This window comes from Pongo abelii, chromosome 13 (assembly GCF_028885655.2).
Source record: "Pongo abelii isolate AG06213 chromosome 13, NHGRI_mPonAbe1-v2.0_pri, whole genome shotgun sequence".
Lineage (NCBI taxonomy): Eukaryota > Metazoa > Chordata > Mammalia > Primates > Hominidae > Pongo > Pongo abelii.
In genome coordinates this window covers 99,133,959-99,158,652 of record NC_071998.2, presented here as the reverse complement: position 1 = coordinate 99,158,652, position 24,694 = coordinate 99,133,959, and the positions used below count along the sequence as shown (strand labels likewise).

At 40.9% G+C, this 24,694-nt stretch overlaps 2 long non-coding RNA genes across 2 annotated transcripts in view; one reads left to right on the top strand and one right to left on the bottom strand.

Moving 5' to 3' along the window:
• Nucleotides 1-6,374: 6,374 nt before the first annotated feature.
• Nucleotides 6,375-10,956, bottom strand: LOC129047982 (uncharacterized). Its single transcript, XR_008509934.1, has 4 exons — nucleotides 10,722-10,956; nucleotides 9,730-9,838; nucleotides 7,824-7,915; nucleotides 6,375-6,577 (listed from the first exon to the last, which is right to left on the bottom strand). It is a non-coding gene; the product is annotated as an uncharacterized LOC129047982 (long non-coding RNA).
• LOC129047983 (uncharacterized) overlaps nucleotides 10,922-24,694 on the top strand; it is a 61,296-nt gene continuing 47,523 nt past the window's right edge. Inside the window, exons 1-3 of the long non-coding RNA XR_008509935.2 lie at nucleotides 10,922-11,035; nucleotides 17,333-17,426; nucleotides 20,778-20,931. This is a non-coding gene — a long non-coding RNA (uncharacterized LOC129047983). The remainder of the gene's footprint in view (nucleotides 11,036-17,332; nucleotides 17,427-20,777; nucleotides 20,932-24,694) is intronic.

The following is a 24,694-nucleotide window of genomic DNA, read 5'->3' as shown; positions in this document are numbered from 1 at the left end:
TGGTATAGGGCAAGAGGGATTGGAATTTTGTAAGCCTGGGGACAAGGAGTCCAAGCTGGGGCATAAGCTGCCCAGAAGAGGTGCTAGCCAGTGCTGGGAACAGCATTTGGAGACCTGGAGATAAGCAGACTATGTGTGCAGGTCTACCAGCTGGAGGGAGGTACTGAGGTTATCAGAGGATACCCCTACTTATTTCCCTACAGAAGTTCTCCCTGGATTTATGAAGGAAGAATGTGAGAAAAAAAGACAGAAATTCCACCTTACTGAATGCTTACTGTGTGTCAGGCTGCATCAGTTGCTTCCCATATTTGATGTCCTTTAATTTTTCCAAAAGCCCTATGAGAAAAGTGCTAAATCACAGTTGAAAGAGGAAGGTCTGAAGCTCAGATTGAATGACTTCTTCAATTTCTTGGAGGAGAGAGAGGAATCTAACCTGTGCTTCTCACTCCAAAGCCAGGGCTTTTCTTCTCCATGATGGTGAAAGAGCTCTCACAAGCTTAGAGAAGTGGTTCCCAATTACAGAAGAACTTTGGAATCACCTGGGGAGTGGAGAATTTTAAAAATTCTCAGAAAAAAAAAATCACAGTGGAGTGGTTATTTTAAAAATAACCATACATAAGCCCCACTCCTAACGATTCTGTTTTTGTAGCTCTAGGATGGATCTTGGGCACTGGTGTATCTTAGAATCTCCAGACTGTTCTAAGATGAAACCTTAGAATACTTCGTATTATATTTTGTTTTGTTGCAAGTAGTGTTCAGAGGAGCTCCTAGTTCAACGGGAGCTAGCATAAAATCTAGTTCTAAGGAAAATTCATTCATTCATTTATTCATTCATTCAATAAGGGAGACCTGTAAGAGAACAAGACAGATGATTCCATATGAACTTTAAAGTAGTTTTTTCCAATTCTGTGAAGAAAGTCATTGGCAGCTTGATGGGGATGGCATTGAATCTATAAATTACCTTGGGCAGTATAGCCATTTTCACGATATTGATTCTTCCTACCCGTGAGCATGGAATGTTCTTCCATTTGTTTGTATCCTCTTTTATTTCATTGAGCAGTGGTTTGTAGTTCTCCTTGAAGAGGTCCTTCACATCCCTTGTAAGTTGGATTCCTAGGTATTTTATTCTCTTTGAAGCAATTGTGAATGGGAGTTCACTCATGATTTGGCTCTCTGTTTGTCATATTGGTGTATAAGAATGCTTGTGATTTTTGCACATTGATTTTGCATCCTGAGACTTTGCTGAAGTTGCTCATCAGCTTAAGGAGATTTTGGGCTGAGACAATGGGGTTTTCTAGATATACAATCATGTCATCTGCAAACAGGGACCATTTGACTTCCTCTTTTCCTAACTGAATGCCCTTTATTTCCTTCTCCTGCCTGATTGCCCTGGCCAGAACTTCCAACACTATGTTGAATAGGAGTGGTGAGAGAGGGCATCCCTGTCTTGTGCCAGTTTTCAACGGGAATGCTTCCAGTTTTTGTCCATTCAGTATGATATTGGCTGTGGGTTTCTCATAGATAGCTCTTATTATTTTGAGATAAGAGCCCACATTGCCAAGTCAATCCTAAGCAAAAAGAACAAAGCTGGAGGCATCATGCTACCTGACTTCAAACTATACTACACGGCTACAATAACCAAAACAGCATGGTACTGGTACCAAAACAGAGATATAGACCAATGGAACAGAACAGAGCCCTCAGAAATAATGCCACATATCTACAACTATCTGATCTTTGACAAACCTGACAAAAACAAGCAATGGGGAAAGGATTCCCTATTTAATAAATGGTGCTGGGAAAACTGGCTAGCCATATGGAGAAAGCTGAAACTGGATCACTTCCTTGCACCTTATACAAAAATTAATTCAAGATGGATTAAAGACTTACATGTTAGACTTAAAACCGTAAAAACCCTAAAAGAAAACCTAGGCAATACCATTCAGGACATATGCATGGGCAAGGACTTCATGTCTAAAACACCAAAAGCAATGGCAACAGAAGCCAAAATTGACAAGTGGGATCTAATTAAACTAAACAGCTTCTGCACAGCAAAAGAAACTACCATCAGAGTGAACAGGCAACCTACAGAATGGGAGAAAATTTTTGCAACCTACTCGTCTGACAAAGGGCTAATATCCAGAATCTAGAATGAACTCAAACAAATTTACAAGAAAAAAACAAACAACCCCATCAGAATGTGGGCAAAGGATATGAACAGATACTTCTCAAAAGAAGACATTTATGCAGCCAAAAAACACAAGAAAAAATGCTCATCATCACTGGCCATCAGAGAAATGCCAATCAAAACCAAAATGAGATACCGTCTCACACCAGTTAGAATGGCGATCATTAAAAAGTCAGGAAACAACAGGTGCTGGAGAGGATGTGGAGAAACAGGAACACTTTTACACTGTTGGTGGGACTGTAAACTAGTTCAACCATTGTGGAAGTCAGTGTGGCGATTCCTCAGGGATCTAGAACTAGAAATACCATTTGACCCAGCCATCCCATTACTGGGTATATACCCAAAGGATTATAAATCATGCTGCTATAAAGACACATGCACATATATGGTTACTGCAGCACTATTCACAATAGCAAAGACTTGGAACCAACCCAAACGTCCAACAGTGATAGACTGGATTAAGAAAATGTGGCACATATACACCATGGAATACTATGCAGCCATAAAAAACGATGAGTTCATGTCCTTTGTAGGGACATGGCTGAAGCTGGAAACCATCATTCTCAGCAAACTATCACAAGGACAAAAAACCAAACACCGCATGTTCTCACTCATAGGTGGGAATTGAACAATGAGAACACATGGACACAGGAAGGGGAACATCACACACCGGGGACTGTTGTGTGGTGGGGGGAGGGGGAAGGGATAGCATTAGGAGATATACCTAATGCTAAATGACGAGTTAATGGGTGCAGCACACCAACATGGCACATGTATTCATATGTAACAAACCTGCACGTTGTGCACATGTACCCTAAAACTTAAAGTATAATAATAATAAAATTAAAAAAAAAAAAAAAGAAAACAAGACTGATGAGCAAATAGAGGAATTCTGAGCTGTGGGAACCAGAATGCCCCTGTGGTATGGCAGGAATAGCCAGTGGGATCCCCCGCAAGGTCAACTGATCCTGCTTCTTTTAAAGTGACCTGACAGTGTGGTAGCTTGTATCTGAAAACATTTTGGTCTTTAAGAATCACACACACACACACACTTCAACTGACTGCCAGTGTCTCTCACACACACACACACTTCAACTGACTGCCAGTGTCTCACACACACACACACACACTTCAACTGATTGCTAGTGACATAGAGTGTAGACCAAGGAAATGATTCTGCTGCTTTCTTGTTCTAAAGGAGGAAGAACAAAGGTGCTGAGAGTTGGGAAATAATAATACATTTCACCGGAAAGGTCTGCAGCAGATTTATCCATCCTCGAGAAATATCTCTTTGGCTTTCTCTGTTTCATTTTCCTCAACTTTCTTTTTTCCCTCTTAGCCTATCTATCTGCTCACACATGATGCTCTCCCTCCACGATAAACAAGACCAGCACAGAGAGGGAGCCAGTAATAAAGGAATGATGTTTTATTTCCCTGAAATTCATTCACCAGGCTGATCTCCCTAAACCTCAGTTCTGATTGTCATTCTCCTGTATAAACTCCCTCAAGGCCTCCACACTGCCCTTTGGAGGGGTGAGATTAGAGAGAAGGAGACAGAGCCAGACTGCAGGAATGAAATCCTAGCATGGCTGCACTGCACCTATGTTAAGCTTGAGCAACTTACTTAGCCTTCTCTGTGACTTGGTTTTCCCATCTGTAAGTGGAGATAATAACAGTCACTACTGGCCAGGCACGGTGGCTCACGCCTGTAATCCCAGCACTTTGGAAGTCCAGGGCAGCTGGATCACTTGAGGATAAGAGTTCGAGACCAGCCTGGCCAATGTGGTAAAACCCCGTCTCTACTAAAAATACAAAATTAGCTGGGCGTGGTGGCACATGCCTGTAGTCCCAGCTACTTGGGAGGCTGAGGCAGGAGAATCACTTGAACCTGGGAGGCAGAGGTTACAGTGAGCTGAGATTGCACCACTGCACTCCAGCCTGAGCAACAAAGTGAGACTCCGTCAAAAAAAAAAAAGAAAGAAAGAAAAAAAAAAAAAGTCACTACCTTATAGGATGGCTTTGAGTTTTAGAGTTAACACAAGTCAAATGCTTAAATGTGTATCTGACACACATTAATTGCCCACTGAATGTTGTTGCTGCCATTGCTGTAACTGTTATTATTAAGGGTTTCATTCTCTCCAGCCCATCTCTTGTTTTTTTCACCCGCATACAATTTACATTCCGGCAGCATGGAATTCCTTTCAGTTATTGGAAGCCACCATTCTCTCTTATGGTATTTGCTCATGCTTCCCCTTTCAAAACATTCCCCCATTTTGTTAGTTTTCTATTGTTGTTGTAACAAATGACCACAAACTTTGTGGCTTACACCAAGACAAATTTATCATAAGGCAAATTTGTTATCTCACAGTTCTGGAAGTCAGAAATCCCACATAGGTCTCACTGGCTAAGGTCAAGGTATCAGAAGGGCAGCATTTCTTTCTGGAGGCTCCAAGGGGTGAATCTGCTTCCTTGTCTTTTCCAGCTCCTAGAGTCTGCCCGCATTTCTTGGCTCATGGCTCCTTCCTCTATCTTCAAAGGCAGCAACATCAGCGGGTTGAGTCCCCAGATCACATCCCTCTGACCATTCTTCAGTAGTCACATCTCCCTTTGACCACAGCCAGGAAAGAAAGGTTCTCTGTTTCTAAGGACTCATGATTAGATTTGACTCGCCTGGAAAATCCAGGTCAATCTCCTTACCTGAGGTCCTTACCCTGAATCATATCTATAAAGTCTCTTCTTTCTACATAAAGTAACAGATTCATAGGTTCCAGCGATTAAAACATGGACATCTTCTGGGGTAGGGGATATTATTCTGCCTACTATACCTGTTGATTTCTTGGAACCTTTCAAGACTAATCTTAATATTTATATCTGTTTGCCTTCATCTTCATTATACTGCTATGGCAATGGCAAAGAAGTCCCCATTTAGCAATTGAAAAACACTGAAACTCAAAAAGCTCAAGGGCCTTGTCCAGAGTTGTTCATACAGCTATTTATTGGCAAAGGGGAAAATTTAGGCCTGCTGTGTCATGACATTTTGGAAGCGAAGTCTTAACTAATGAGACACAGATATACAAGGTGTTAAATATGTAGGATGGACAACGTTGATGTCAAGGAGTTAATATACCCCTCTCCCCTACATTCAGACAAAGCTACCCCATGTGACCGCATTTGGGTCATATCTGTAATTGTTACCCGTGTGTTTTATATTGTATCAATTATCTTTGTAATAAAAAGCATACAGTTATGCAGTGACTTCTGTGTCTCTAAATCAGAATGGGGTTGGACTCTAGGGATTCATTTTCTGTTTTGTTTTTGTTTTTTTGAAATTCATCATCATTCTCCCAAGGAATGTGGAGCTTTCTAAACTTTCTAAATGTGTAGCTTCCTCAACTTTCCCATAAAAATCTATTGAAGTCCTTTAATCACACCGGCACTTTCAGGGACAAACGTTCAGTGGCACTGAGTAGCTAATGAAAATATGCTTGCTGATGTGGAGTGCAGTGGGTGGCATGGAGAAAGAAGCAGAGGTAGTGCAAGTTTACTTCCTGACTCAATTCAAGTGTCAGCTCCTCTAGAAGTATCTCCTCCCACTCTCCACCTCCTAGAACAGGTTAGGGGCCTCATGGACTGACTCCTTCAGCTTTTGGGGTTTGTTTTTCTCATGAGCCTGGGGTCCTTGGGCTCTGAATCCCCAGTGCCAAGCACAGAGCCTGACCCATCCAAGGCTCTGAATTACTGAAAGAGTGAATGACCAATACTGGGCACTAGTAATGTGTAAATCCTCCTGTATCAGTTAAGGTGCTTTAGTGAGAAGCTATAGAAACCAACTTTGGCCAACCTAGACTGGAATGGAATGAGAGAGTGTGGCTATCTATATTCTGTAACTGCTCAGACCTGCAAGAGGACAGGCCAAGGTAGCCAGACAAATAGCCTATTCAAGACACTATCTATCTTTTGAGTGGGAAAAAACCTATAACAATTTTATTCAGTTTCTGTGTGACTCTGCTAAAGATTCAAATTCCAGGGTGAATGAGGGATTGGCTTCATGGATTTTAGGAGAGGTGGAGGCATCCTGATGGATTTGCCAAAACTGCACGCAATTGGGGAGAAGTAGTTCCCAAATAAAAAGCGGGGAATGGGAAGGGCTGGGCAGGAAAGAAGAAAAAAACAATACCAGGAGATTCCAGGATTCCACACCTGTTCATTTTCATGAGAAGGTATATCCCACTGTTCTACTTACATAGACTTTGCACACAGAGAGTCACCTGCAAGGGCATGCTTTGGTTTTTCATACAGTGCTCCTACCCAAGGCAGGACTTCTCGAGTAACAGAGATTGCCTTCCTTTCCCACTTGGTCTAGGCTTTTTACTTTTCCTCCAAAGTCCTCTGAAATGTTGAAATAAAATTATGGGTATTTATTTTATTGAGCTGAAGTCTGCCTGATATGGTTTGGCTCTGTGCCCCACCCAAATCTCATCTTGAATTGTTATCCCCAAGCATCAAGGGAGAGACCTGGTGGGAGATGATTGGATCATGGGGCAGTTTCCCCCAGGTTGTTCCGATAATAGTGAGTGAGTTCTCAAGAGATCTGATGGTTTAAAAGTGTTTGACAGTTCTTCCTTCACTCTCTCTCTCTCTCCTGCTGTCATGTGAAGAAGGTCCTTGCTTCCCTTTTGCCTTCCAACATGATTGTAAGTTTCCTGAGGCCTCCCCAGCCATGAGAAACTGTGAGTCAATTAAACCTTTTTTATTCATAAATTATCCAGTCTCAGCTAGTTCTTTATAGCAGTGTGAAAGCAGACTAATACATTGCCTCCCAGGAGCTTCTGCCCATTTCTGCCCTTCTCTTCCCCATGCCCCTAAGGTGCCCAGAACAAATTAAATCCTTCTTCCATAGGGCAATTCTCTGGGCATTGACCCTATGTTTTTAAAACTACTTAACTTCATACCTTCACACCACATAGCTATTATAGGTACAATGCCTCTCTCTAAGCGGGGTTCACATTATTGCTCATCTGCACCCCTCTGCTTTTGGCCTATTGGTGTTTTCTTTTTTCTTTTTTTTTTTTTTTGAGATGGGGCCTCGCTCTGTCACCCAGGCTGGAATGTGATGATGGGATCCTCTCTCACGGCAACCTCCACCTCCCGGGTTCAAGCGATTCTCCTGCCTCAGTCTCCTGAGTAGTCGGGATTACAGGCATGCACCACCACACCCAGCTAATTTTGTATTTTTAGTAGAGATGGGCTTTCACCATGTTGGTCAGGCTGGTTTCGAACTCCTGACCTCAGGTGATCTGCCCACCTCGGCCTCCCAAAGTGTTGGGATTACAGGCGTGAGCCACAGCGCCCGGCCCTTTTAGTGTTTTCTAAGGTTTGTACTTGTATTTCTCACTGGTTCTTCCCACCTTTGACTGCTTCATGTCCTCTAGACTACCCAGCTCCAGCTTCCAGGACATACCTCTCACTGAACACTCTCACCCTCTTTTGCAGTGAAGGATATGGCCTCTGCCAATAGGCAGCCTTTGTCCTTATCTGGCTCCACAGCTTACCCTTCATATGTCCAAACAGTGGTTATCTAAACTCTCTAAAACTAGGTTGTTTGATCTCTAATATGACAACATACATACTTTACCTGGTTGCTCAAGGGTTCTATGAGATGACACGTTTGAACATCATGATGTTTTGAACCTAGGTGCTTAACAGATGGTAGTTGTTCCAGTTATCCTTTAAAATATTAATTTTATCATTTACAAAATCAGACAAGTTATATTCATGTCTCATTTTTAAAAAATCAAGCTATAAATCAATAAAAATGAAGGACTAAATAAAAAGTGAACTTTTTATTCTCCCCTAATCTCATAACTTTCCTCACAATTAACCACTGGTGTTCACACTTCCAAAAAGTGTATAATTCATATCTATCTTCATTTCTGTGCATATCTTGTTTTTTCAGTATATAATATGACTGGGACAAATTTTCATGTCAATATTTGTATCTCTAGTGTATCTCTTTAAACGGCTACATAGTCTTCCATAGTATGCATATGCCTAAATGGTTAGCCATTTCTCCCTTGATGAACGTTTGTTTCTACTGTTTTGTATATATGTGCACGTTTGTAAAAGATCTACTCCTAGAATGGAATTGCTAAGCCAAAGAGTTTACACATTTTACTTTTCAGCCAATCTTAATAAATTACTTTTGTAAATAAACCTGATCAATTATATTCATACCCACAGTATATTAGCCTCACCATTATGTAATATTTTTATGTAAGCTTTTTTCATGCGTTGCAACCTGTGTGGGCTAAAAGAGGAATGTGGTAGATGGCTTCCCATTTTGCTGAATTATTAATGAGGCTCACTATCTTTTCCTGTGTTCATTGGCCATTTGTATTTTCTAGTCTATGAACCTATGAGCCTTCTTATCTCATTTATCCATTATTCTGATTGGGCCATTTTTAAAATGTATTGAACTGTTTAAGCTCTTTACATATTATTCATACCAATCCTTTGCAGTCTATGTAACAAATATTTGCCCCCAGTACATCTCTTATCTTTAAGCCTTACTCAGGTTAACTTTCTCCAATCACGATTTTTAAAATTTAAATTGTTATAGCTACGTTTTTTCCTTTTAACTTTTTTCTATGTGTATAATTTCAGGCATACCTACCCCATGAATATATATTTTTATAATATCACTATAATGAGCTTTTTTCATATTTGGGGTTTTAATTCATCTGAATTTATTTTTAAATAATATAAAGTTCTGTAGATGGTTAATGAAAAGACAATTGCTGATTTAAATGCCCCTTTTACTATATACTAAATTCATACTAAATTATACAATTGAACTCATGCCTAGGTTCCCTCTTCTTTATCATTGAGTTATATAGATATTCTTACATCAATACCAAAACCTTTTAATTATGTAATTTAATTTCATAGATAAGTTAATGTATTTAATTTATATATATTTACTAATATATATTTAATTTTATATAACTTAATTATATAAAATAATTTTAATTTAATAGAATATATGATACATTATATAATATTCTATGTGTATCACATACTATGTGTTTTATATATAAGTTACATACATGCACATGCATTCAAATTTGGAGGCACAGAGAAAGGGCTATGGGATTTCAGAGACAAAAACGTCTATTTATAATTTGGGAAATCAGAAAACAATTTAATGTGGGGGTGGCATTTGAGCTGTTGCTTGAGATAGGATTTGGCCATGAATGACCCAATGAAAAGGCATTTTAAGAAAAAGGAATTGCTTTAGCAACATGACAGAGACAGGAAAACCCAGGTTAGGACCCTGTCCACCACCAACCCATAAAAGCAAGTGTTACAGCTTGGTTGGATTATAAGAAATGTTCAGAAAGCAGAGATGTTAGAAATTAAATTTGAGAGAATCAGATTGAGTCAGGATCATAGGTGCTCTGAGTGCCAGGCTAGGAAGAATAAACGATCTTGATTCTGAGGCAATAGGAGTCCTAGAGAGTTTAGCAGTGGCATGACTTTACCTGTATTTTGGGAAGATGATGGCGGCAAGTAGATTTAAGGGGAGCATGGATGGCAACGGGAGAACAATCAAGTCGCTGCTGCAGGGTTTTAGGCAGAAGATGAAGAGGCCTAAAGAAGTGGCAAAGAAAAGTTTCCCCATGATCTTAGTCAGCATTTTCTATTTCTTCCTAATACACTGCATTTAAAAAAAAAAACGGATTGAAGGTTGCAAAGCCAAAAGCCTTGTATTTAGGCAACAAACAGAACAGAAAAGCTGACTTTCCCACTCCCGCCCCCCTGCCGAAGAGCCTCCAAGGCACTTAAAGTATTAAAGTTTGTATATTCTGGCTATATCTGAGTAGCCCTGTAACAGATGGATCTTTTAGGAGAGCAACTCTGGCCAGGGACTTCCGTCTTATGCAGAGCTTCTCAACCACAGGATGACTGACTTTTGGGGCCAGATAGTTCGTTGTTGTGGGGACTTTTCTGTGCATTGATGTTTAGTAGCATTCCTGGCCTCTATCCACTAGACGTCAGTAGCATACCCCAGTCAGGTGACAAACAAAAATGTCTCTAGACATTGCCAAGTTTCCCCCGATAACTTCTTGTTTAGTGGGCCCTAGAGCCAAAGCCTCACTCCTAGTGGATTAGTAGTAGGGCTATACAATTAGAGGAGCTGAAGGGATGGAATGTGCTTGGATTTTGGTGTTGGGCACCAACCCATTCCCACTACTTAATAGGTATAGATCCTTGGACAAATCACATATAAGTTAACAAGCTTTAGTCTCATCACCAAGAAGATGAAGACAATAATAACTATTTCACAGGATTGTTTAGAAGAGTAGATGAAATGACGTGTGTATGAAGAGATAAATGCAGTGATTTGCCCACTGTAGCTGCTCAATAAATATGTGTTAATTCAGATGCGTTTTCCTTAGCTCTTTAGTGTGGCTTTTTTCTTGACACAAAGGGAGACTCTTCTCTTTGCGGTAAAATGCTTTAAAATGCCCACCTTTTAGTCCAACGTCAATCCCAGGCTTCAGAGTCTTGTTCATTGGAGGCACATGCAGAATGTTGAGCAGATAATCAGTAACCCACAGTACAAGGTCCATCTCCAGTCAACAGGGGACAGCCGGTCCTAGATTTTGTTGCATTGAGCCTCTGAAGTGATTGTTCTGGGTGTTGCCATAGCCACCTAGAATAAATGCTCCCCGTGGGGCTGCAGTGGCAGTTCCCATTTACGTCAGAGACTCTGAAGCTTTAAGAATGAGAACTTGAAGAGCTGAAAACAGTGGGCCTTCATCCTGCTCATGAAGATTCCAGATGGTAATTTCTTCTGAACTTTCTAATAACTGACTCTTCTTCCTTTTCTCTCCCTTCTGACTCTTCTTTTCTTTTTTTTTTTTTTTTTATTTGAGGTGGAGTCTCACTCTGTCAGCCAGGTTGGAGTGTAGTGGATGATGTTGGCTCACTGAAACCCCCACCTCCCAGGTTCAAGTGATTCTCATGTGTCAGCCTCCTAAGTAGCTGGGACTACAGGCATAAGCCACCACGCCCAGCTAACTTTTTGTATTTTTAGTAGAGATTGGGTTTCACCATGTTGACCAGGCTGGTCTTGAACTCCTGACCTCAGACGATCCACCTGCCTCGGCCTCCCAGAGTGCTGGGATTATAGGCGTGAGCTACTGCGCCCAGCCTGACTCTTCTCTTTTTACTGAGAGTTGATTTTTGATTTTTTTCTCCTTAAACTTTACCTCTTCCCCTAATACTCTAATTTGTATTTTTATTTTTTATGGATTCCAATCCTGCTCTCTTTGCCCCCATGCCTTAGCTCTTCTCCTTATCATTATCTGCTGTACTTCTCAATGTCTTTCTCTTAACTTCTCCTTATATATCTAGTATTTATTTACTTAAAAATTACGCTCCCTAATTCATAATTTTCAAAGCAGAAGACTTAAACATTTTTAAATTTTAATCACCTTTTAATGATATTTAAATTTTTTTAATTTTCTGGATCCAAGACCTAAGTAGAAAAATTTCTAGCATTCTGCCACATTTTCCCAACTTCAACTCTTTCCCTTACCACTTTCTAAAGGAAATCTATTGGAATTGTTTTAAGTTTTTCTTAGCAGCTGATTTAGGCAGAGCTGGGGGATTAACGTGAAAGTATGTGAAAAATACTGTGTATTTAGATAGCACAGTTGTTTCAAGAATCTCTGGAGAGCTTGGTTACTCTTAACAAGAATAGAAACGGAATCATTAACCCTCACCTCAGCTAAATTCCTGCTAAAAGAGAAACAGTTAACACACCCCAAAACAAATACCTCTTCTTTCCACTTCCTCATTCTCTTTGCTCCCTCTGGAGCAAACATTTTGGGACCCTTTGTCCCTATGACAATTGTCCTGCTGCTGCTGGTGGGGTGGTGCTGGAAACAGAGGATCAATCATTATTTTGGACAGAAAACCACCTCTTGCACACAGTAGGCACTCATTATGGGATTGACTGGATGCCATAATGCAGTTGCCCCATAGCTGGGGGTGGAATTTGTAACAACACCCTGTGATTTCATCCTTAGTACCTTGTATAACATGTATACACACACCAAATAAACACAACACAGAAAGACTTCAAAGACGCACCGGCTTCGCTGTTTTCATACCTTGATCAAACAAGGATAAATCATCCAGGGCAATGGTTTAGTAAAGTTTGCTCTGGAAAGTGCCCACCAGTTTCTCAGGAAATTTTACTGGTCTGAGCGAAGCCCAGGACTTGGGAATTTTCATGGAGACACCTCCAAACCTTATAGGAGAAGAAACCCAACACACAGCCAACTGAACAGATGCATGTAGATAAACGCCTACTCAGTTTCTGCAACTCAGGCTAGATCCCTTCATTTGTGAGGCCTTCCTTATAGCCCAGAGGAGATCAGCTTGCTTCCTTCTCTTTGATCTCACAGCACGTGGTGTGCATCTTATTTACTGCTTTTCATATGCTACATTGCAATGATGCCTTTTCTAATCTCTCCCAGTTACTTGAGGGCAGAGAAAAAACACTTCCTTCTTTTCTGTATCTATACACAGTTTAGCACAGAGCCAGGCCCAGGCAAAGACTGATATACGAATACCCCTGGGAGAGCCAAATTCCATCCACTGTCTGTTTTTGTCAATAAAGTTTTGTAGGAACACAGCCACGCTCACTGGTTGATAAATTGTCTATAGCCGCTTTCAGGCTACAATGGCTAAGTTGGGTAGTTGCTACAGAGCCTGTATTGCCTCGAACCGAAATGATTCACTCTCTGGCACTTTACAGAAAAGGCTGGCCAATCCCTGCACAAGCACACACAGCCAGTTTGAAAGAGTCAACCAAAATGTTGCCTCAGGAATGTTAACAAGAACTAGGGAGGCCAGAGTATCATTGAAACAAGAGTCTATTCTGTCTTCTCTTGTAAAGACTTTATCTTTTGCTTTAAAGCCTGCAACTCACCTCACCATTTTTTTTTTCTGCATTTGGTTTTTGTCATTGTTTTTCTCCCCTTTGGGGGTGTTTCTTTAATATATATTTTTTAATTTTCTGTAATGGAATGTGATTCATCCATTAAATATTATCTTTTTGAAGCGTGTTATATATCATAATAAATAATACTAATAACATCAAGTACAAATTCACATACAGTCTAATCCCAGCCAAAGTTTTTAAAAGGCAATGTTCAGGGAGAAGGAAGAAACATACAACAATAACATGAATAATTGCTTCTAGCTATCTAGGCTTGGGCGAGTTTTATTCATTTTTTATACTTTCTTATATTTACAATAATAATGAATCTATCTTATCTGCCAAGCATCTTTGATAAAAGCAGTTCTGATTTCAGTGCTCCTGTTATTACACAGACACTGTCTCTACTAGGGCATCCCACATTGCTAAATGTTAGACTCACTCATAAATCCTACCTATGATTCATCTCTATCACATTTGTGAAACTGCTTTGGATAAAAGTCATTGTGTAAATGGAAAACATTATCTTTATTTTTTTATTTTTTTTGCAATCTTATCTTGTAAAAACATTTAAAAATAAGGTTATCCTCTAAGTCTAATTTGCGATTTTAATTCTACTTATTAGGTTGATTCATAAAGATAGATTTCACTGTTTCAGCTGCTTTCTTTAATTAGCTCCTTTCTAATGCAGACATCTAAATTCTGCCAGAGGCTAAAAGAGAAAGTAGCATATACGGTTTTGGTGTGGTGGAAAGACATACTGGCACAATGCCTTCGAAGGTGGGCTCCACCTTTGCTGCCTCCTAGATGTGACCTTGGGTCAGTCATTTCAGCTTTCAGAGGCTCAGTTTCCTCATCTGCAAAATGGGATTACTAATAACATACTGGGTTACTGGGAGAATTAAAGAAAGCAGTTTTATGTAAGTGCTGGATTAAGAGTTTTTTATCAAAAAAGAATGCCTTTAAAACTAGTGAAAGTGTTTGCTATAGAAGGAAATGCAATGTGCTTCCAGTGGAAGAACCCCAGAAGGAAATGATACTTCCTGTCTCTCTGACTCAGTCAGAAGCAGGAAGAATCTTCCTTCACATGATCTTCTATTATATACTGTAATTTATTTGAAAGAACACGGAAAAATGAGTCAGGGAACCCAGGTCCAGCTTTACCTCTAATTTGCTGTGCAATCTTAAATAAATCATATTCCCTCTCTGGGCCTGTTTGCTCATTTGTAACATGAGGGCTTTAAATAAGAATCTCTCTAATATTTGTAATTTCTAATATGAAAATTCCATGGGTTCAAAAGATTGCAGAAGTGTGTCATATTGACTAAATAAACCAATGAAGTTTTTTTTTTTTTTTAAAGTCACCTTGAAAAGGAAAACATTCAACACAGGTATAGTGTTTTACAGCTTACCACATACTTTCATGATCCTCAGAACAGCCCTGGGAGCTCGGAAAGACAAGTATTATGATCTCATGTAACAGAGAAGGAAAACAGGGCCATGATCAGATAGCTAGCAAGTGATTGAACCTGCGTATGTACCCAGGGCTGCCTGAAACCAAACTTTGCAAACTTTCTAGTCTACCAGGAAGAATACATTTCAATGTTCCGGTTGTTCACCTTGAACACCTTAAGTTTCCAGTGAATCTCTAATTAAATTACCCATATATTTTCTGTTCGATTATAGGTCTTCCTTGTTCTGCTGTAACATTTACCAGCATGGGAAATTCATTTGCACAGGGCCATCTTTACAATGTTCACGGTCTAGATTTTCATTGAAGGAGAGTCCCCAGTTGGGAAACACTCCTACAGAAGGCAGCCAGTAACATCAGGAGAAGGCAAGCTCGGAGTTTTCTAAGAAGCTCCGTTGTGGCCAAGGCTTTTCATTTCATGACCTCAGCAGAAAGCTGGAGGAAAACAACCCCAAACACAGCTCAAACTGGGTCTGCACACAGGAAGGCAATTGATCTAGTAGGAGGTAAAACTGGACTGGTACTTTAGGTGCAGGGTAACCGGGACAAATCACATACATCCTTGGAGTATACGTGTCTTTATGGGCAAATCTGTAGGGTAAAATGCCTAACAAATTTACTGTTTTCAACTTAACTAATAGGCTCAGGTGTCCTCTCCTCTAGGAAATCTTCCCTGGTTCCCCCAAACAGGATCACAAATCATCCCCTTTGCTCCCAAGTCAAAGCGTTTGTCTTTTGTAGTATCTACTTATCACATGTAAGATTATTATTCTATGTTTACTTATCTATCTTTCCCAGTTGACTGTGAGCTTCTTGAAGATAGCAATGACATGATTTTTTCTGTATATATGTAAATATTTTTTATTTGTCTGTCTAAGCTATTCAAGTCTCCTAGAGTATTGAGACATAGTGATTGCAATATTTTACTCTGGCAATATCTTCACAATGGCTCTAAGACTTTTCAGGCTCTCCCTTCAACCCCTTGTTTCTCTGAGCCTCCATCCTCTTGCCTCAGTACTCATTTCACCTTAGCCACGCTGGATTTCCTGTTGTTCTTTTGACACACAGCACATTCTTGACTTGCCCCTTTGAGACATACTGTCCCTCACTCTTCCTGGATGCCCCCTAGAAACCTCTAGGCTGACCTCATCACCTCCTCCATGCCTTGCTTGGATCTCCCAATCTTGATGAAGCCCAACATCTCCACCCATTTCGTTGTGTTTCCTGCCTCCCCAGGTAGCCCTTGGCACTGCTAACACTCCTTCCCGTGCTTAGCTTTCTTCTTTTCCATAGCACTGTCCACGTTAACCTATGATGTATCATTGTGGCTTTTATTTTGTGTCTGTATCTCCTTCTAGAATGTGACCTTCATGAGAAAAGGGAATCCTTGTCTTGCCTGCTGGAACAAAATACATCCCTAGAAAAGTGTCGGGCACATAGTAAGTGCTCACATAGAGTTTTGCACTGATTTAAATCTACTGATTTTTGTTTTTTCTACTTGAGCTGTTTAAGTCCCCCATGAGAATCAGGCTGAGCTCTTCCAATATTTTGGACCTAAACATTCCAGCTGATCACTTTCTCTCCTGGTCTTTGTGCAGACATGACCTTAATGATGTTGAGCCCCATGGCAAAGCTTTCTTTGCCCGCAGGAAGCGATGAGTCCCTTAATAAAGCAGATTTCCTTTTGCTATTCAACAGCAAGGGCTTTGGGCTGTTTTAAAAAAAAAATTGTGTTTCTCCTTATAAAATAGTTCCAAAACTGAATTTTCAAAATGGGTGAAGACCTCCTAGACACCCTGAAGATGGGATGAACTCCCCTTACTTGTCAGAGTGCTGGGCTGGAGCAGGGACCCCTTTCTGTGTGCTCATCTTCCTCATTTCCATTGTCTTTCCACCTCTACGAGTCATTAACTGTATTAATCACAACTAAAACAAAGCTAAAATTGCTTCTTGGAACGTTGTGTAACACCATGGAACGTTGCCACGGGCCTCTGAGAATCGGCCTCTAACTGCTCAGAGTAATTTCTCAGGGATTTTAACTCAGCCCGTCTTTAAGCCGAATGTTTATCATTTTCCTTTTTATTGTTTCTGGCTCCTCCCCTGCCTTTGAAGTTTCTGAAATCTTTAAGCATTTGGCTAGTCTCTATACACCGCAGGTCTTCTCCCTCAAAGAGGGCACCTGGCCAGGAGAAAGGAACTGGAGCTCCTCTCTTGGCTGGGCCTGTAAAACAATCAGATTGCTCTGCAGCCTGCCATTTGAAACGTGAGCTGTGCTGAAAGTACAGATAATGCAGCGTGTTCCAAGGAGATTAGAATATCCCAGTGGGATTTCGGGTGAATGGAGAGGGAGAGTAGCTCAAGTCCTCCACACACCATTTAACCCTCTCTTCTCCAGGCTGTGTTGTCTAGGAGGGTAGGTCAAGGGCACAGATCTGCTCCCCTCTTTTCCATAACCACCCTGACTAGTGAAAATAAGGGGTTTACAGCTAAGAGGTTTCCATGAAACTGTTGATTATTCTCCTCTGCACCATTTGGTAACTTCTGTCGATAGTTAGCTTTGAGCATCCCAGATCCCATGGCTTCCCTCAGAGGAGGAATATCCTTGTCGTTCTGCTCCAAAGTAGGGACAGATTTATTTTCTGCCTCTTGCTCCTTCCAGAATTTTCAGCTCTTTTGACACTTTCCAAGAAAAGGGATGAGTTCCAGCCACCATTTCATGAGGAGACCCTGGATACCCCAGCTCAGAGCCTAGAGTGAGTATTTGCATTGAAGAGGAAACATGTCATATATTTGAAATTTAAGTAAGTTTCATGAATAAGATCTGGGTCCAAATTGGCTTTAGTCATTCAAAGACCCAGTCAAACTCAAGAAGTTAAAAAAGTTGAGGTGGCTGGTTTCACCTGGCTCCAGTGTCCATTCTTCTCACTTTCTCCACGTGTTTGTTACCCTTTCTTCATCATCGATGGAGCTCAAACTCAGTCTCACATGGGAGCAGCAGCACCAAAATAAAATTGTGTATCCTACAGGAATAACACAGCAGGCAAGCCTGCAGGATAAAGCCAGGTGAGGCAAGTGGTGGTAGAGCTCAGAGTGTCACGTAATTAAGTGTTGTTGCAAGGACTGGAGGGGAAGATGGGGTAATAGATGTCTGCATGGAGTGAAGTTGTTGCAAGGACTGGAGGGGAAGATGGGGTAATAGATGTCTGCCTGGAGTGAAGACATGGCAGGGCCAAGCCTGCCTGCGATGTGTCCCAAACCTCCAATGATCCCCAACCCTGTGCAGTAAAAGCCGGGTAGACCAGGCAACTGACGAAACCCCAGCTCCTGATGAAAGAGGGAATTGTTTTCTTCTGCCTGCCTGCTGAGTTGTAGAATTCGGAACCTTTGTCTTATCCAGCTTAAATCCCTGTCACTCCTTAGCAGGGACTCAGGAGGAGGAGTTATGAGGAATGTGGTAAATAAATGATGATGCGTATTCCCTTGTGGGGAAAAGCAGCAAATGCCACAGTGTCCCTGCCATGCTCATGCTCTCCTTAGTTATGGAATTGCTGATTCCTGGGAGTTGAAAGGATCACCTAGGTTATTCCCTCTCACTCAGTTGATGTTGGAATCCCAGCTACAAGGTGCCTCACAAGAGCCCCTCCCACCCCATCCCTGTTTGGATGTTTCCATTGATGGCGAGTCTCCAATCCCTGGAGGCAGCCCAGCCTAATAACCCTGCATCATATTTTTTGGGTTATTAGAAATGTGTGGTAATGTAGTCTAAATGAATATTGATAGCCATCTCTTGAAAAATAGCAGAATGTCATGTCCCCATTATTTCCTAGGAATTCTCAGGGAAAATGTGTGTATTCTCCACATTCATCAAGGTGGCCACTTGTAATAACCACCTCCAGCTGCCAAGGCTTGAAACAGTAGCTGCTGTAGAGGTCGCAGGACACTTTGCATTCCCCAACCCCAAGCAACAGCAGGCTGCCGGCTCCCACACTCTCTCCCTCTCCCTTGATTCATGATGAGTTAAAGCACCATGTTCTTCACAGCACCTAGCAGGGCTGTGGATGTTCTTAACATTGACAGGCTGCAACCCATCCTAGGGATCCCTGCTTTGCTCCCCTCATGGGGATGGAAAGAATCAACTTTATCCCTTCAGAGAGAACTAAGGTCTCCTTATCCAACAAGCCCCCTTCATGCCATGAAAGGAGGCTCACAAAAATTAAGTTGCACACATGCGTGCACACACACACATACATACACCCCATTTCAATATGAAGAATTTGGATTAATGCACTGCCTTTGGTCAGTTTCCTGAGAAGCCCTCGAGATGATAATTCAGAAGAAAGTGATTTATTAGGGGAGAGTTCCCAGGACAGCCTAGCAGAGGAGCTCAGGAAGCAGGAAAGGAAAGGGGAAGACATCGAGCAAGGTACAATTTCAGTTCAGCGTGCAGCATCACCCTGATCCCACAGAGAGTCTATAGAGAGGAAGTTACACCTTAGAGTTCATTCAGACTCGAGACAAGGAGGCTGAGGGTTCATATTCTTTATTACAGTCCATCGCTGGCATGGGCCACTCCAGCAGTTTGCAAACTCGGGTACTTCCAGCTCTCTGAGCTCCTGGGCAAAGTGGCTCTGGTAGTCCAAGGGCACTGTCTGTTTGTTAGACACAAAGGCACCCAGAAGCCAGGGAAGGGATACACAGAAGTGTAAAAGGGATCTGAGAGGATCTGGGCAGAGCATCAACATGTCCACTCATTCACTTGTGTCATCCCCAAACAATGGATTTTATTGGCCTAGACTTGATGTACTTCTAACATAATTTGGTATCTCTATAGCAAGAAACAGTCAACAATCTTTTAATAAACTCTGGGGTAGGGTGGGACTGGGAAGGTTCTGCCTCATGCCGTACCCCAATGCGTAGATATAATCCAGTCTAAGTCCACACTGGCTGTTTGGTATACATTCACGTTTTGATGGACATTGTTCAAATAAATTCTTGAAGCCACTTTATAGAGGCATTACACAGTCTTGTTTGCTGAGCCTCTGTCAGCATATGAGCTTGGTCACATCCCCTCCACTAGAATTTTCTATCCAGCTGCCCATCAAGACTAGTCAAATCACCTCCCAAAAGATGATAAAGATTTTTATGAGCAAGTCTGGAGCACGTCTCCCCATTCTGCAGATGATGGCATCTCTTGGAAGGTAGATATTATATGCAAAATCGCCCACATAAAACTCCTCTGCAAACACAAATCCAAACCCAAATAAAGCTGCTCTTACTTCCCTTTACAGTAAACAATCCAAAATCTATAGGACTATCAAATCAGGTCTTTATCTTTGTGGGTGTGCTTTCATTTAATTTTCTAATAATAAGTACAAGACCCCTGGTGCTCCATCATTTTATGCCCAGGAACATATAACATGGCAAGGAAATCTCAAGACACTGCCATTTCAATTTTATCCGAGTTTTAATGGCCCAGCATTAGGTTCTGTTTATTTTCTCTCTCTCACTTTTTTTCCTCCCTGGAGTAAACAAAAGCATATGTTCCTTTCTCCTTCTCCCTGTAACACCTAAAAAGGCAGGCAAGAGAAAACCCCAGGGAACATCACTTTTAAGTCAAACCAGCCCACACAAGTTGGACTCTTATGTCTGTTTAAAAGAGTTTATCCTGTTTCCTCTGACACCCCTTCTAATCTCTGGCACATAGTGGTAGGTATTCAGTAAGACTGGGCTCCTCGGTCCTTCCTCTTTCCCCTTCAGTAACTCAGGCTCTACCAAATTTCCTCTTCCACATTCTCTATCAGCCCTCGTCTCTTGCCTTCAGAACTTGTTTCTCTGTTTATCTGGTTGTCCACTGCTCCCATGGAGACAAACAAATGAATGAGACTATATTTTCGAGCACTTACTATGTACTGGGAACCTTCCACCTATCATCTTATTTTAATCCTCACACATTCTCCTGTAAAGTATCATTATTTTCCCATGAAAGCTAAGGTACAGAGAAGGTCAGTGACTTTTCCTAGATCAAGTAGCCAGGAGAGAAGCAAGATGTGACATGGAAACCAAGTTTGGCTGAATCTAAGTGTAATAATTTCTGTCCCCTGCAGTTTCCATTTTCTAGACTATGCTTTGGGTCTTCAACTTCCATGCCAACACCAGAGGATAAGTATTTGAGACCCCACCTTGGTCATCCAACTATGAATTCTCATTTTAAGCATGTACAGCTTAAAAAAAGAATCAACTTCCTGTATTTGGAAAACCGTAAGTGCCATCTTCCATCATTCAAAAATGTCTGTAACAGACCAGCATTATTGACAGTTCTGAGCTAGACCGAAGGAACTCTTTTCTATGACTTCAACAGAAATATTTTGTTATTACAATGTTTGCAAACATTTTTAATGTATTGTTCAAATGATAGTCCCTATAGCTTGCAACTCAAAATATCATGGTGGTGAAATACTCATTAGTCACCTGCTATAAGTTCAATGGAATGTGCTAGGACACGGAGTTTGTGAAAGCAGATATTGTCTTGTTAAGATGTCAGGTCACACAATGTACAGCCTCATGCAATGACACTGTCATCAGGAAAAAGGCTTAGATTATGTGCTCCAAGTACACTGAGAAACTGGTTTCTGGAAACCCGACTTTTCAATGAATGCTTGTTAAAGCAGAGTTAATGTGTTTCCTACTGTTATAACAATGACATGTGAGTCACATATGTGGTTTCGAGATTCCTAAACTGGATCTGCCTGGCTGCTGATGTAATCAGAAATAACCTCTGGCTGTTTGAGACTAGAATATTCAGGAGGAAAACTGCCCAGCTGATGCAACTGCTGATTTTTGTTAACGCTATCACCAACATTCCCAGCATTCAAAATTCTTTAAGATATTATTATTCACTAATACTTTGTTTTCATTTGGAAAATTTATTTACTATCAAGGCAAAATATTTTTGGGATTCAGCCTGTAAATTTATCTTAATTCTCACTGTCTGAAGGTCCTTTGTTATTGGGGAAAAGAATGCGGGGTTAGGTGTCAGGCAAATTTGCATTTGTATTTCAGCTCTGTCACTTACCTGTGTGATTTCAGAGAGGTTACTGAACCTCTCTGAGCCTTGAGTTTCTAGTTTGGAAAAACAGGAAATGATTCCTATCTCACAATGTTCTGAGAATAAAGTTAGGCATAGAGCGGCATTTGGGAAAACAAGAGAGTACAACATAGACAACCAGGTATTTGGACCTAGGCTTGCCTCTAGGGAGCCTGGCTTGATGAATCTGCTGGGTTTTGAGCCCTGTATGCCCAAGACAGAAACCTGCTCTAGTTGTGGGCCCTCCAGCCGGGCTGTCCTCCCCAAGCTCTAAACAGGGGATTCATTCAAACTCCCTAGGTCTTCATAGAAAGCAAGAGAAAAATGATGAGAGGAGGTTGTTGAGCCAGTTTCTTGCAAGAGCAGTCTTTCCTATGGGATGCCATCAGTCAGTTGTTAAGTTTACAAAGCAGCAGGAATATGTAACTGAGAATTTTGACTTTCAAAATTTCTATGAGCAGCCTCTTGGTATCAGAACAAGAAGATGGCAGTTGTAAAAGGAAGAAGATCATGAAAATGCTGCAATTTCAGAGGGGTACAGATCAGGGCAGAAAAAGAAATCATAAGCTTCCTGACACCTGAGGCTGATTCATTAAGCAGGAAAGAGGAGGATGCTTACAAGGTGTTTCAACCACCAGGGTCCCAAAAGGCGGGAGTGTAAATTAGTTCAACCATTGTGGAAGACAGTGTGGTGATTCCTCAAGGATCTAGAACTAGAAATACCATTTGACCCAGCAATCCCATTACTGAGTATATACTCAAAGGATTATAAATCATCCTACTATAAAGACACATGCACATGTATGTTTATTGCAGCACTATTCACAATAGCAAAGACTTGGAACCAACCCAAATGCCCATCAGTGATAGACTGGATAAAGAAAATGTGGCACATATACACCATGGAATACTATGCAGCCATAAAAAATGATGCATTCATGTCCTTTGCAGGGACATGGATGAAGCTGGAAACCATCATTCTCACTAAACTAACACAAGAACAGAAAACCAAACATTGCATATTCTCACTCATAAGTGGGAGTTGAACAATGAGAACACATGGACACAGGGAGTGGAACATTACACACTGGGGCCTGTCAGGGGGTGGGGGGCTAGGGGAGGGATAGCATTAGGAGAAATACCTAATGTAGATGATGGGTTGATGGTTACAGCAAACCACCATGACACATGCATACCTATGTAACAAAAACTGCACGTTCTGCACATGTACCGCAGAACTTAAGTATAATAAAAAAGAAAAAAGAAAGAAGCACAAACGATTTGCTCTGAGGACCACACCATAGTACCTGTGTCCTTAGTCACCTTCCAGTTAGAAAGCATTTCCATATATACCATGCATTTTCAGCCTCACCCCACACTATGAGTCAGGAATCCCATTTTGAGAGATGAAAAACTACAGGCACAGAAACCCTGGATGACCTAAAAATTTTCTGTGAAATCACGCTAGATAAATAGCCACATGTTGCTGCAGTGTGGTAAGTGTCCCTTGGTTTAGACTTCTTTCTTAATTGCATCATGAAATTGAATTATACCCCAAAGACCTGGGAAGAGCAGAAGATGTTATCCAGTTTATAAAGTCTTTTCATGTTTTTGGTGGTTCCATTCCAAAGGAAGCAAGAGGAAAATAATGCAAAAATTGAAATGCTGACTTTAAAATCGTATAGTGAAACTCCATGTTGTGGATTCGCTATGTTCTTAAAAGTTTATTTTTTAAAAGAAGAAGAAAAATCTTTAAGGAATAGTAAGCATCTTTATCTTATCAAAATCTGATATCCAAATGAGAAATTGCTTCCTCTTTCTAATAATAACAAGCACTTACTATATTCTGGACAGTATAAACACTTTGTAATCTTTATCCCCTCAACTCAGTGGAGTAGATATTATTACTATCCTTTTGTTAGAGATGTAGAATAGGAGACTGAGAGAATTTAAGTGACTAGCCCAAGAACAGTCAGCTTTTACATGGTAGACCCAGGATCTGAACACATTCTGATGCCAAAGCATGTTTCTCTTATTCCTAATTGCAACCCTACAGAAACTGTACTGGCAGAGCATACACATTTTTTCATGGAATTATGAAAAAAAAAAGCCTCATGAGGTAAGAAATACCACTTTAAATTTTCAGATAAGAAAACTGACTTTACATGATTTCTCTATGTCATGCAAGTAGACAGGTGAAGATTCAGAATAGTTCTAAGGCTGAAACTGGAACCCAGAACCCTTGAGTCCAAAACAACCTAAATCTGTTTCTTCTTTGTATCTGGCATTGTGATTCCTCATGAGAAAAAAATTGGGGGTTAGTGCAAAATTTATTTCTCCATAAACAAGCAACTGTTAAGTTGTACAGAGATTTACATACAGCAACTGCGACCATCCCACTTACTGCCCAAATAGTCATTCGCTCAATTGCCAACTAACATTTATTGAGTACCAAGTATATACAAGACATTGTCAAGTCTTGGAGTACAGAATAAGCAAAGAGTAAAAGATGTGTCTGTAACCTCACAGTGCTTATTGGGTCCCCCGATGCCTTCTTTACCAGGCACACTTTCCCAATATTGATGGAAAAAGAAATCTATTGTTAAATCTCAGTGATTTTCTTTGAACTTTTTCCCTGAAATCCCCATTGCCTTTGGCATAATCTGGCTACTTCCTGGGTTCCACCAAGCTTTGGCCCAATGAGGGTGACTTTGGTGACTCTTTAACAAATACCACAGACACCCCTTCATTTACTAGCCTGGATTAGCAAACAGCTTGTCCTGAGCAACTCTGAATGTAGCCAACACCATGCGGTGGCTTCAGAGCACAAACACGTGCCTCAACGTTATCCTGAGGGCAGATATCTGCTCAGGGAGTTTTTTTGGACTTTTCTTGAGATGGCTTGATCTCTACTGGGAGATCACCTTCTGGGTTCTA